The 13746-nt window shown below is 47.6% G+C and overlaps 1 pseudogene; it reads left to right on the top strand.

Annotated features, from left to right (window-relative positions):
- The window catches only part of LOC129708535 (protein FAM187B-like), a 147453-nt pseudogene extending 133946 nt beyond the window's left edge, over positions 1 to 13507 (top strand).
- The last annotated feature ends 239 nt before the right edge of the window (positions 13508 to 13746 follow it).

Below are 13746 nucleotides of genomic sequence, written 5' to 3'. Positions count from 1 at the left end.
ATCACCAGATACGGGGACAGTTTCTTCCCAGCTGTTATCAGGCAACTGAATCATCCTACCACAACCAGAGAGCAGTGCTGAACCACTATCCACCTCTTTGATGACCCTCGGACTATCCTTGATCAGACTTGCTGGCTTCACGTACTTGCACTTTCCATAAAACCCAGCCATTTGCAGTTTTTTACTTTAAAACTTCTTTACGACTGAAATCATTTTTCTTTCAGAGCAAACCTGGCTCAAATTAAGGTGTGCACGGATATAGGTGACAATTTAGATGGAAGTTAGTGGGTGCAGAAAATGAGGCAGCAGTTTTAAATTTGATAAAAATGCAAAGGCAGTAGCTACACCATCAAAACACAGAATTTCTGTTTTATTATTAAAACTGTTCTTTTTTAATGCTATACTCCATCAAATATTACCATAACTTCAAAACCAGGGGCGGCACTGTGGCACAGCGATAGAGTTGCTGCCTTACAGCACCAGAGACCCGGGTTCGATCTTGACTACATGCGCTATATGTACATTCTCCCTGTGACCGCGTGGGTTTACTCCGGGTGCTCCGTTTTTTTCCCACAGTCCCAAGACATACAGGTTCGTGGCTTAATGGGCTTTGGTAAGAATTGTAAATTGTCCCGAGTGTGTAGGATAGCATTAATATATGGAGTGATCACTGGTTAGCATGGACTCAGCTAGGCTGAAGGGCTTGTTTCCACACTGTATCACTAAAGTCATTTCCACCAAACATTCAAGTTCTTCTTCTTTTTGCTGCTCAGAGGTGGAATTAAGTGTGAAACACTATACACATGGCAGGCTTGAAACTAGCTCTCTGTGGCAGAAGGATGTGCCATTTCCATTACCCTATGGATAATTGATTAGCCTTAGAACAGTGAGAGATAACTGAGTAGCCTCATAGGGCAGTAGGTGGCCTCTTAGTTTTTCAACTTTATGCAGACAGAATATAATTTGGTAGTTTTCCATTTTTCTAAACATATGTCAATGCCTTCTACAGCAAAAACTTTGATAGAGGCACAGCGAGTTCTGAAGCACAAATCTTCATTAAAATCCAAGAACGCTGTCAGGGCTCATCACCATAGACTTATCCAGTGCACTCAGCTGTTTCATGGCGCCATGTGGTGTGAATTAAATTGGGAGAAAAGTACCTTTTATTATAGTGGCAAACTCAGGTGACAGCTGAAATAGATCTTTAACTTAACACTTCTGGCTGTAGATTGTAAGTGTTTCAGTTTTGGCTTCTTCTGTCCTGGACTCCTTTAGGTTTAGGTTTATTATTTTCACGTGTACCAAGGTACAGTGAAAAGTTTAGTTTTGCATGCCATCTAACAATATCAGATAATACTATGCACACAATCAAGCCAAACTCAAGCACAATAAATAGAGCAAAGGGAAAGGTACAGAGGGCAAAATACAATTCTCAACATTGCAATGGATCATTTCTATAGACAATAACCAGGGCTGGATTTACGTATAAGATAGACAAGCTTAAGCTTAGGGCCTCGAGATCTAGCGGGGCCTATGCTCGCTGCACCAAGGTGTGTTAAACTTTTGAGATAGTGGCGTTGTTACAAACCCTACCATCGGTGGCGCTGTGCTTGCGATTCCGGGGGCTTTGGTGGTGTGGGTGGGGAGGGGTTAAAATGCAGGTGAGGTTTATATTTGTTGTGGAGAGGAATTTTCTCCACAGATCCTTGGAAGTACAGGACAAAGAAAAAGGTATGGAGTTTATTTAACCCTTCCCCCTGCCGAACCTTGCCGCTGCACCTGGGGGCCTATCCACCTCGCATCCACACCTGGCCGACCCACCTCGCACTGGGCCCACTCAACAATGCCGCCGCACTGGGCCCATCCAACATCGCCGCCGGATCGGACCTACCGAACATGGCCGCTGGAACGGGGCTCTCCGAACAAGGCCGCCGCACCGCACCCTACTCACCTCGTGGCCTCACCGGGCTGGCCGCCCCGCGCTGCCCCACGGACCATCTGCCCACCGGGACCTCCCACGCATCGCCCGCCGACCCCGACTCTATTGCCCGCGGACTCCTACCATCGGGTCCGCCGACCCTCGCCACTCCACCGCCCTCCAGCAACCCGCAGCCGTCGCCTTACTGGAGCCTCCACGCTGCTAACTCTCACTCTCCTGGGTTTGACTCCACTGGGTCCTAGTGCTAGTCTGCCCAGCCTTGTTAACCTCAGTGGCTGTTCCACTGAGTCTTCCCCATCCCCTCTAACTATGTGACCCCTGCTCTTCCCCACCCACACTACAGCCCTCTCACCCCCCCCACCACCACCTGACCATCCACCCCATCAGATATCGCCTCGGCCTAAGTTCTGCCTTCCTCCGGCCCCAACCCCCATCCCTGCCATGTGGTCACCATCCCCCCTGACCTCCCCCTCTCCGACACCGAACGGTCGGTCTTCAGCAGAGGCGTTAACTTTGTCCCCCTCCATCCCCACCTCAATGAGTTCCGCGCCCACCACGACTTGGAGCTCTTCTACTGTTGCCTCTGCCTCACAGCGTTCTTCCATGGGAAGGAGTCCTCGCCCCTTATTGATGATCCCTTTTCCCGTCTCCAACATACCCCCTCCTCATGGACCCCCCTCATGGCTATCTTCCGGCTTTAGACCTTTTTATCCAAAACTGCTGGCGGGGCATCAGCCACCTCAAGTTCTCCACTCTCCTGTCTCACTCTCTCTCCCCCCCTGAACGTACAGTTATCAACTCACTCCTCAACAGCCCAGACTGGGTGATCAAACCCACCGACAAGGGAGGTGCCATCGTAGTCTGGCGCGTCGATCCCTACAAAGCTGAGGCTACGCGCCAACTCTCGGACACATCCTCCTACTTACCCCTGGACCATGACCCCACTGACGAGAACCAGGCCACTATCTCTAGCACCATCACCGACTTCATCAACTCCCAGGCCCTGACCCCCCGAGCCTCCAACCTCATCGTTCCACTGCCCCGCACGGCCCAATTTTACCTTCTCCCCAAAATCCACAAACCTGACTGTCCTGGTAGACCCATTGTCTCTGCCTATTCGTGCCCTACCGAACTTATTTCCAAATACCTTGACTCCATCCTACCCCCCCTGGTTAAATCCCTCCCTACCTATGTTCAAGACACCTCAGACACTCTCCGTCATCTCCGGGCATTCCATTCTCTAGGCCCCCATCCCCTCATCTTCACCAGTGACGTCCAGTCACTCTACACCTCCATCCCCCACCAGGATGGTCTCAAAGCCCTCCGGTTCTTCCTCGACCAGAGAAGCAACCTATACCCGTCCACTGATACTCTCCCCTGCCTAGTGGAGTTGGTCCTTACCCTTAATAACTTCTCGTTTGACTCCTCCCATTTCCTCCAAATACAAGGCGTAGCTTATGGGCACGTTACATCGACAACTGCTTTGGTGCTACCTCCTGCACCCACACACAACTGACTGACTTCATCCGCTTCACCACTAACTTCCATCCGGCACTCAAATACACCTGGTCCATTTCCGACACTTCCCTACCATTTCTTGACCTCACTATCTCCATCGCAGGTGATAGACTTCTGACCGACATCCACTATAAACCCACCGACTCCCATGGCTATCTAGACCACTCTTCTTCCCAACCTGCTTCCTGTAAGGACTCCATCCCCTACTCCCAATTCCTCCGTCTACGCCGCATCTGCTCCCAGGATGAGGTGTTTCACACCAGAGCATCGGAAATGTCCTCCTTCTTCAAGGAGCGGGGATTCCACTCCCCTACTATAGATGAGGCTCTCACCAGGGTCTCTTCCATACCCCGTAACACTGTTCTCTCTCCCCATCCCCCCACTCACAAAAAGGGCAGAGTCCCCCTAGTCCTCACCTTTCACCCCACTAGCCGTCACATACAACAAATAATCCTCCGTCATTTTCGCCACCTCCAACGTGACCCCACCACTCGCCACATCTTCCCATCTCCCATTTGGGATTGGGATGGGGGGGGGGGGGGGGGCTCACAAGTGAAATAGCTTAGGGCCTCTCTTCATCTAAATCCGGCCCTGCATGTTCCCGATGTTGGGGGAGTCCAGAACCAGGGGTCACAGTTTAAGAATAAGGAGTAAGCCATTTAGAACGGAGACGAGGAAACAGTTTTTGTCCCAGAGAGTGGTGAGTCTGTGGAATTCTCTGCCTCAGAGGGCGGTTGAGGCAGGTTCTCTGGATGCTTTAAAGAGAGAGCCAGATAGGGCTCTTAAAAATAGTGTAGTCAGGGGATATGGGGAGAAGGTAGGAACGAGGTGATCGATGGTCGGCGTGAACATGGTGGACCAAAGGGTCTGTGTATCTGATCGATGGTTGGCGGCGTGAACTGTATAACCAAACCAAACTAAACTAAACCAAACTAAATTAAACTAAACATTGGAGATGAATATTTACCTCAAATCTTAACACTGAGCGTTTTAATTTCATGTGATTATCCATCATCCCAAAAACTTCCTAACGTCTTAGATTTTAACCTTCATTCAGATGCAATGATTCAATTTAGTATAAATTGTTATTCTTATAAAAATATGGCGAATAAAATATTTATTGGCAGAAGATGTCATCCTATTTTGGATGCAGTTATTTTAATCACACTTTGATGTTGCTTCTATTTAAATACGCAAGAGCTGGGGGGAACTTTCAAGGACATTTTCCATTGCATCAGACTCCAGGTACTTAGTAGGCATTTAACAAGCTGAAGTGGACATGCATTAAGAAGGCCAAAAAATTTAGTCACCTCCACAAATTATGATTACTCAGGATGCTTTCCTCTGCTTCTGTTTACCCGCAGAATTGTTCTAATGGCAGGCTCATGGTGAAGTCAATTACAGGAATTGGCTGGCATAAATTACCGAATCAGGTGGTATGAGATGCATTAGCTGTTGCAAAGGAAATAAGAAGTCTATAAAATCTCCCTGAGTTAATGATAAGATGCACTGATTTTAAACCAGTTCAGTTCACACAAGGTCTGAACAGGTTTGTGGATGCTCTTGGCTACATCCACAACTCTTTGCAATTTCTTGCCATCTTGGATGAAGCTGTTCCCATAACCATGCTGTGATGCATCCCGATTGAATGCTTTCTACAGCGCATCGTAGAAGTTGGTGAGGGTTGTTGGGGACATGTCCATGTGGAGTTTGCACATGACTGCTGAAGATATACACAAATTCCTGGAACAGCACATATTTCGCTTGGGCAGCTTACAAACCCAGCGGTATGAACGTTGATTTTTGTAACTTCAGGTATTCCTGCATTCCATCCTCTCCCATCTCTCGCCACTTCCCCACGTTAGTCATCCTACCAGTTCCGCCGTTGACATCCTTGTATCCCTCTTGTTGTTACATCGCCCTCAACAATGGACCATTATGGGCTTTTGAGGTCATTTGTTTCCAGCCCTGATTTGTTTTGGACTTTTCTCACCTCTAGTTTATTCCCCACCGCCCCTCCATCTCTAGTTTCATTCTCAATGAAGGGTTATGACCCGCAAGGTCACCTATTCTTTTTTCTCTAGAGATGCTGCCTGACCCGCTGAGTTACTCTAGCATTTAGTGTCTTATCTTCGGTATAAACCAGCATCTGCAGTTCCTTCCTGCACATTCTATGACCGCATTGGTTTTCCCATGTGCTCCAGTTTGTTCCCACATCCCCAACGTTTAGTTCAGTTTTGTTTATTGTCACAGGTACAGTGAAAAGCTACAGTGGAAATATGCTGGTAAGTCAATTGGCTACTTCCTGTACATTGCCCCCGGTGCTTGTGGGTGGCAGGAGAATCAACGTAGCATGGATGAACATGTGAGAGAGAATGGGTTTCATGAAATGAGGAAGAATGGCACATTGATGTGTCTTGAATGTGTAGACTCATTTGACCGAATAACCATCTTCTGTGTAGTAAGCACATATAATAAGTATGAGATTCAACCCAATGTTTTTCTGGAGTTCATTCAGTATTGACTGGATTTAATTTAATTAAGTTTAGAGACACAGTGCGGACGTAGGTCCTGCGGCCCACCAAGTCCTCGCCGACCAGCGATCCCATACAATAGCACTATCCTACACACTGGGGACAATTTATCAAACCCAGGTCTCTGGCGCAATAAGGCAGCAACACAATTGCTGCACCACCATGCCACCCAACTATAAATTTATTACAATTAATTGATAGCGTTATGGATTATTGGATTTTTTTTTGTGCTTTTACATGAATGAAGATGTGAAGGTGTAGCAAGTAACTAGCGTTCCCCATACACTATTTCTATCTTACAGATTAGGGGCAATTTACAAAAGCCAATTAACCCTACAAACCTATACATCTTTGGAATGTGGGAGGACACCGGAGTGCCCGGAGAAATCCCACGTGGTCACAGGGAGAACGCACAATCTCCATGCAGACAGCACCTGTAGACAGGATTGATCCTGAGTCTCTGGTGCTGTGAGGCAGCATCTCTACTGCTGCGCCACTGTGCCGCCCTGGAAAAAACAAATAATAATACTCCTCGGTAATCCACACCCTAGTTCAATTTGGCCACCACTGGCCTCCCTATGATTTGTTAGGCATTTGCTTTCACTGTTTGCCCTCTTGTGTCATTCAACCTAATCATGGTCCACTCATGGATCCATTGAAATGCAGCCCGGACAGTTCCAAACCTCCTGCACCCATCCACCAAATGATTCGAACGTGGCCAAACCCAGCCCAAAACCATATGTATAAGGAAGGAATTGCAAATGGTGGTTTACACCAAAGATAGTCACAAAATGCTAGGCTAACTCAGCGGGACAGTCAGCATCTTTGGAGAGAGGGAATGGGTGAAATTTCAGTCCACAATTATGCACTCCCCATCCATCGAACAAATTAAAAGCCTCGGTGCTTCAGAAATAAAAGAGTCACTATCTAGGCAAGAAGAATGAGTACATTTGATGTAAGAGTAGACACAAAAAGCTTGAGTAACTCAGCAGGATAGCAAACATCTCTGGAGAGAAGGAATGGGTGCCGTTTTGGGTCGAGACCCATCTTCAGACTAGTCAGGGGAAAAGGAAACAAGAGATATAGACATATAAGGGTGATGGTGGAATTATATTTACTATCTCTCAATGCTCATTACCAACCCGAGAAAGATGAACTGATTCTACAGTACATGAATATAAATTCGGGAGAGTTGCATGAAGGAAATAATGAACCTTAAGATTCGTCGAAGTACATTATTCGCAACGACCAAATCAATAATCATAGATTAAAGAAATATTGCAAGGAAACAAACTTTTCAAAGTATAATTGAATATATTTAGTAGAACAATAATAGGTAAATAGGTAAATATATATTAATTGGAAATAACAATGGGTAAATATAGTTTAAATATCTATAGCAGTGCTGGAATGCTGGGTGCTGCTGGTGTACTTTGCAGTTAGTTATTGTGCACCGTGGGCTGCTGCCTGCGAGGCTGCTGTTTCTCCTTGGCCTGCTGGAATGTTGGAGTGCTGGGTGCTGCTCATGTGGTTGGAACCCTGGAGTGCTGCTGGTGTGGTTGATTGTGAACCCTCGAGTGCTGCTCGTGGTTGCTGCCTTCCTCGGAGGCAGAGCTGCCCCAAACCATTGGGCTCCACTTTGCACCACCTCGCCGTCTGGCTCTTCAAGGGCTTGGTCTTGTCGGCAGCCAGTCTCTCCACAGCTCTCTACCGACCCCGCCTGTCCCCATCCTTCGTACGGGCCTGTAGCAGCTAAACGCTGCAGTGAGACTGAAGAGGATTTTAATTGCAAGTGGTGAAGCCAGAAGAAGGAATGTTAATGGCGGCAGGCAGGAAGGCAGAAATGGGAGTGGCCAGTAGACACAAAATGCTAGAGAAACTCAGTGGGTGAGGCAGCATCTTTGGAGAGAAGGAATTGGTGACGTTTCAGGTCGATACCCTTCTTTAGTCAGGGGAGGGGGTAGGACAAAAAAAGAATGTAGGCGGAGACAGTGGGACCAGTGAGGGAACTGTGAAGGGGGGAATGAAGCAAGAGAGCAAGGGCTACCAGATGTTAGAGAAGTCAATGTTCACACCGCTGGGGTGTAAACTACCCAAGTGAAATATGAGGTGCTGATTCTCCAATTTGCACTGGGCCTCACTCTGACAATGGAGGAGGCCCAGGAGAGAAAGGGGGGGGGGGGGGGGGGGGGGGGGGGGGGGGGTTGGTGCTTGGGCTGGGCCACCGGGAGATCAGGTTGGCTAAGACGGACTGAGCGGAGGTGCTCAGCGAATGATCACCGAGCCTGCGTTAGGTGACGCCAATGTAGAGAAGTTGGCACCTGGAACAGCGGATGCAGTGATGAAGTTGGAGGAGGTGCAAGTGAACGTCTGCCTCACCTGGAAAGACTGTTTGGGTCCTTGAATGGATTCGAGCGGGGAATGTAAAGGGACAGGTGTTGCATCTCCTGTGATTGCAGAGGAAAGTGCCTGGGGAGAGGGTGTTTTGGGTGGGAAAGGACGAGTTGAGCAGGTAATTACGAAGGAAATGGTCGCTGTGGAAAGCAGAAAGCGGTGGAGAAGGGAAGATATGGCCAGTAGTGGGATCGCTTTGGAGGTTGTTCCCCCTCCCCCCTCTCGGAACGTCCCGAGTCCCCCTTGTACTCACCTTCTACCCCATCAGCCGTCGCATACAGCATATAGATGCGGTGGGTCGAGCATCGAAAATGTGTCTAGAATTTAACTTTCGTGACCCATGTCTCGGAAATACAGTAAATTTTGCACAGATTTAGATTTAGATTTAGATAAAATATAATTGAAAAGAAAGTCATAACTCGTCAGTGCCAAAAGTTGCACATTATTTAATTAAATTAATTAGAAAATGAAATAAAAAAATTAAGTGCCATCTAGTGTCCAATGCCCATATTGCACCATGGGGGGCCTAATTCCATGCTGCAGTCTCTTTAAACCATATATTCTTATACTATATGTGTGTGCGTGCGTGTGTGTGTGTGTGTGTGTGTGTGTGTGTGTGTGTGTGTGTGTGTGTGTGTGTGTGTGTGTGTGTGTGTGTGTGTGTGTGTGTGTGTGTGTATATGTGTGTGTGTGTGTGTGCGTATGTGTGCGTGTGGTGAAGTGACAGCTGCCAGCCCAAGAATCCATTTGGCCCACAATGTCCATGCTAGCCCTCTGGAAACTAGTCCCTTCGCCCCAAAAATTCCACACTAGCACTATAGAACCCCCACCCCCCACCCCACTGGCCAGCAAAATTGGAATTGTTGGAGAGGTCCGACTGTGTTTGGAAGGAATAAATGCTTTTTTAGGTCGCGCTGATTGTGAAATTTCCAGTGAGTGCAGAAGTCGCACTGATAGCGTCATTTCCGGTAAGTGCAGAGGTCACGCTGACTACCCGAAAGTGGTGAGGCCATGCTCAGCCATGTGAGTATTCAAGAACGTTTACTGCTATATATATGGTGTGTGTGTGAGTGTGTGTGTATGTGCTGTGAGTGTGTGTGTGTCTGTGTGTGTGTGTGTGTGTGTGTGTGTGTGTGTGTGTGTGTGTGTGTGTGTGTGTGGGTGTGTGGTGTGTGTGTGTGTGTGTGTGTGTGTGTGTGTGTGTGTGTGCTGTGTGTGTGTGTGTGTGTGAGTGTGAGTGAGTGAGTGAGTGAGTGAGTGAGTGAGTGAGTGAGTGTGTGTGTGTGTGTGTGGTCGAAGTGACAGCTGCCAGCCCAAGAATCCATTTGGCCCACAATGTCCCTACTAGCCCTCTGGAAACCAGTCCCTTCGGCCCGCAACACCATGCTAGCGCTCCAGCAAGCCCCCCCCCCACCCCCACTGGCCAGCAATATTGGAATTGTTGGAGAGGTGGAATATTGCGTTGGGGGACCAGCCCTGCCGTGTGAAGCTAGGATACAACAGGTCCCACTTAGTCTAGTAACTTTATAGACAAATCAATTGAAAAACAAAATTATCAGCAAGGTTAGCAATACCTATATTCCTTGGAAACCTTGCTATTGTTTTGATGTAATTAGGAGGCAGCCATGATTCCAGGGTCCTCGCTGCCTAGCGACCATAAAACAAAGCGCGGGATTGGTCAAATTGCGCCCGACCTCAAAGTCAAATGTGCATTGATTGGACAATTACTACTCGGAAAAAATTGAGGTTTTTCTCATATTTAAAAAAAATCTGCAGGTTTTGGTCTTGACGAGTTTCAGGTATGATTTATATAATATTTATACACAATATGTTAAAAATTCAGGTAGATCCGTGAGTTGGGTCACGAACTTGAACGAAAAAGCTCCTCCGCCCACAGCCTAACATCCTCCAACATTTTTGCCACCTCCAAAGGGATCCCACTGCTGGCCGTATCTTCCCATCTCTACCTCTTTCTGCTTTCCACTTAGGAAACCTGAAGGGAAATCTCTGGAGGCTTTGCGCCCCACCCAAGGTTTCCGTGCGGTTCCCATAGGTTTTTGTCAGTCTCCCTAATGGTCGAAAGTGGTTTCCGGTTCTTCTATGTTCCAGCGATTATTTTTTAAAATTCAAAACCGGCCACGACTAAAAATAGGTTGCCGTTTTTAAAAAATCAGTAATAGGTTGCCTGTAGCCTTCCACTCCGCTCTATCTCCTTCACTCTAAACTAAAAAATACCGATTTTTGAAAACGGGTCCATAGATTTAGTTCACGGGAACAGTTTTTTATGTTTTGCTACGGTTACCTCCCTGGTAAACATCTTTACCCAAACTATGAATTGGATAATGACAGAAGTGAAGATAAACTGTAAAAGAAAATGTAGTTCAATTTTAAAACATGGTTACCTATGCTAATTTGCCAAAAGGTCTTCTGACTGACTAGTTGCCGCTAGATCATACTGTTTCTTTATCAATGATCAAAGGTGTCACCTTGCCCTGGTAAACTAGTGCTCTGCTGTTCAACAAAGCCCAATATAGTGCACCATTCCCAAGTCTGATCACAGCAGAGAAGAATCTGTATTGGTGGTACATGCTTTCAAGCTATCTTCTGTCTAAAGAGAGAGGTGAAAAAGAGGTGTGAGTGGCCCTTGATTATGTTTACTGCTTTCCCAAGACATTGTGAAGTGTGGATGGAGTGAATGGGAGGAGGTTGGCCAAACTGGTAAGCCGAGCCAATCTACATCGAGGCTCCTTGATCATGGACAAGGCGAAGACCTCAGACACGGGCTTGTAACTGTGCAAGTCGGCTAATTCCACCCTAGCCGCCTACCAGGTGGATGTGCAGGACTTGTCTCTGCTTTACGTGTCCCACCGAGGGCTGGGTGGGAGCATTATGTCAAAATGGAGCCTGAGGGTGAACTTGGGCTCTTCCCAGTACATGGTCCGGCTCTACACCCGCTGGGGACCATGGCAGGACTGTGACCGATGCAACGTAATGGGGGAGCAGAAGATGATGGGCTTCTGTTACGCCAAGCTAAGCGAGATCGACAAGGACGAGGAAGAGGAACTGGGGGTAAATGGCGCCACCTTGCCCTGCGGCCTAATGGAGCTGCACATTGGGCAGTCCTTGCCCCAGCGCGGCGCCGAGCTCCACTACCAGATGTGCCGCGAGCCGTGCGAGAAGGAGGAAACACCAACGGAGATCGTAGCCAATCTGTTCCCGGAGATTGGCGATTGATGGCGGTGGTGGTGTGGTCGGGAGCCTGCGTTCGACTGGATGGAGCCTTGCACAACATTACTGCAGTCGATGTACCACGACATCCGTGACAACGCCCGGATGACATGCCCGGGGGCGTCGGTGTACACGCCCGTTCTCTGGCAGCGCGACTCCACCTTCATCACCCGAGGTGGCAACAGTGACGGGAGACACCGGCTGGTCGACGCCACGGGCGGCGGCATCTACAAAATCAAAAGCGTGATGCCCTCCGACCGCGGCATCTACCGCTGCTGGGTGCATGGGCGTAGGGTCGCCTCTTTCCACCTCGAGACGCCCGAGCAGCCAGTGGTACACCGCCACGTCAACCAGCGACTGCTCAAAGGCATAACATCCATCGTCGGCACGATCGCCATGGTCTTTGTGATCAGCGCCCTGGTTGAGATACCACACGCCTAGATCTTCGAGTTCAACTGCCTCCTCCAGAACATAAAGACCACGAGACATAGGGGGCAGAATTAGGCCCATTTCCGCCATTCTATCGTGGCTGATTCATTTTTCCTTCTCAACCAAATTCTTCTGCCCTCTCCCCGTAATCTTTTTTAACATTAATAATTACATATCCATCTCCCAAGGACTTGGACTCTCATGCCCCAGGCCATGGATGACGCAGCTGGGCTGCAGCAGCAGGGGCAAATGTGCAACTGGGCTGCGTTGGCTCCAGTGGAGCTGCAGTGTGAATAACATTGGTGCAAAAGGGCTGCTTTAGGGAAAACAATCTGCTGCATGATAGAGTGCTGACTGCATTGCTGCTGTGCCAGTGGCCATGCTGCATTGAAGCACATTGGGAGCAATGCCACCACCGAAGGGACTGGTTTCCAGAGGCCTAGTAGGGATTTGAACTGAACTGCGACCAATTCACATTCCATATACTTTCAAGAATGAAATAAAATCCAATCTCTTTTGAAAAGAGAGTTACATTTCTAAAGGGTAAGTATGGTTACATTGTTAATTTTCTGGTGCAGACTTTATCACACATAATATGGAGTTAACAAATAGTCATGTTACAATGACAACTATTCCCAGTCACTGCCAGTCATTATCTCAAAGTGATATGGGTTATAGATACCAGAATCGTACTTAATCAGCAAAGTCATGATGACTGATAGCTGGCAACTCTAAAGGGAACCAATGGAGGAATTGTCACTTTAATTAGATGAAGATGGTGTGAAAATGATGATTGCAGTGCCCTTATTATCTGCAAGGTTTAAACAAAAGTCAGCAAGTCGACATGGGAATGCAAAAAAAAATCTCAGACTCACCTGGGATCTTACTGGAAAGGTCACCAGATTAATTAGTAATTATCCAGAAAAAAAATCTCATTACTACACATGGTTTCAATAAGTTGGAACAATATAATGAGAATGGCAATATAAGCAGGTCCCTTGAAACTCAATGACCCAAGTTATCCTGAATTTGATTTCCACTGAGGCGCCAACACAGAGGCACACCATTCAGACTAACTCGAGTACAGCAGCGCTTGTGTCCTCAATGTCTCCCACCCATGGAATGCAAGAAAGTTGAATTATCTGATACTGTAGCCCTGTTCAACTAGTCTACATGATTTGCAATATTGATTCTCGGCTATCCACCCCCAAGTTCAACGAGCAGTTAACGGCCTGTCCCACTTGGACGACCTAATTGGCAAGTATAGAAGAGTTTTTAAAAAATGACATGTTGAAGACCTCCTTCGACTATGTTGAAGACTAGTTACAACTAACTTCGGGAAAATTGGACACCGAAAAGTGGAGAGTGAAGACGACCTTCTTCGATCTCCTTCGACCATGATGAAGACCATCTATGACTACCTTCGGCTACCCTCGATTACCTACGACTAACATGCCGACCTACTACGACTAAACCTGCGAGTAAAAAAAGTATCAATTTTTCCCCATGGCGACCTTTTTTTACTCGACGGCATTTTTTTTATCATATTGATAAAAACGGCACGACCTAGCTGAGGCCTCGAGTACACGGAGACCACTCTCAAGCATGAAGGAGAGTTACAAAGACCTCCTATGACCTCGTGTCGACCATGCTGCGAGTACCAGTCGAGGACAAACTCGCCAGAACTCGCCAATTAGGTCGCTC

The sequence above is a fragment of the Leucoraja erinacea genome, chromosome 24 (genome assembly GCF_028641065.1).
Source record: "Leucoraja erinacea ecotype New England chromosome 24, Leri_hhj_1, whole genome shotgun sequence".
In the NCBI taxonomy this organism is placed as follows: Eukaryota; Metazoa; Chordata; class Chondrichthyes; order Rajiformes; family Rajidae; genus Leucoraja; species Leucoraja erinaceus.
This window is presented reverse-complemented; position numbering and strand designations above follow the sequence as displayed.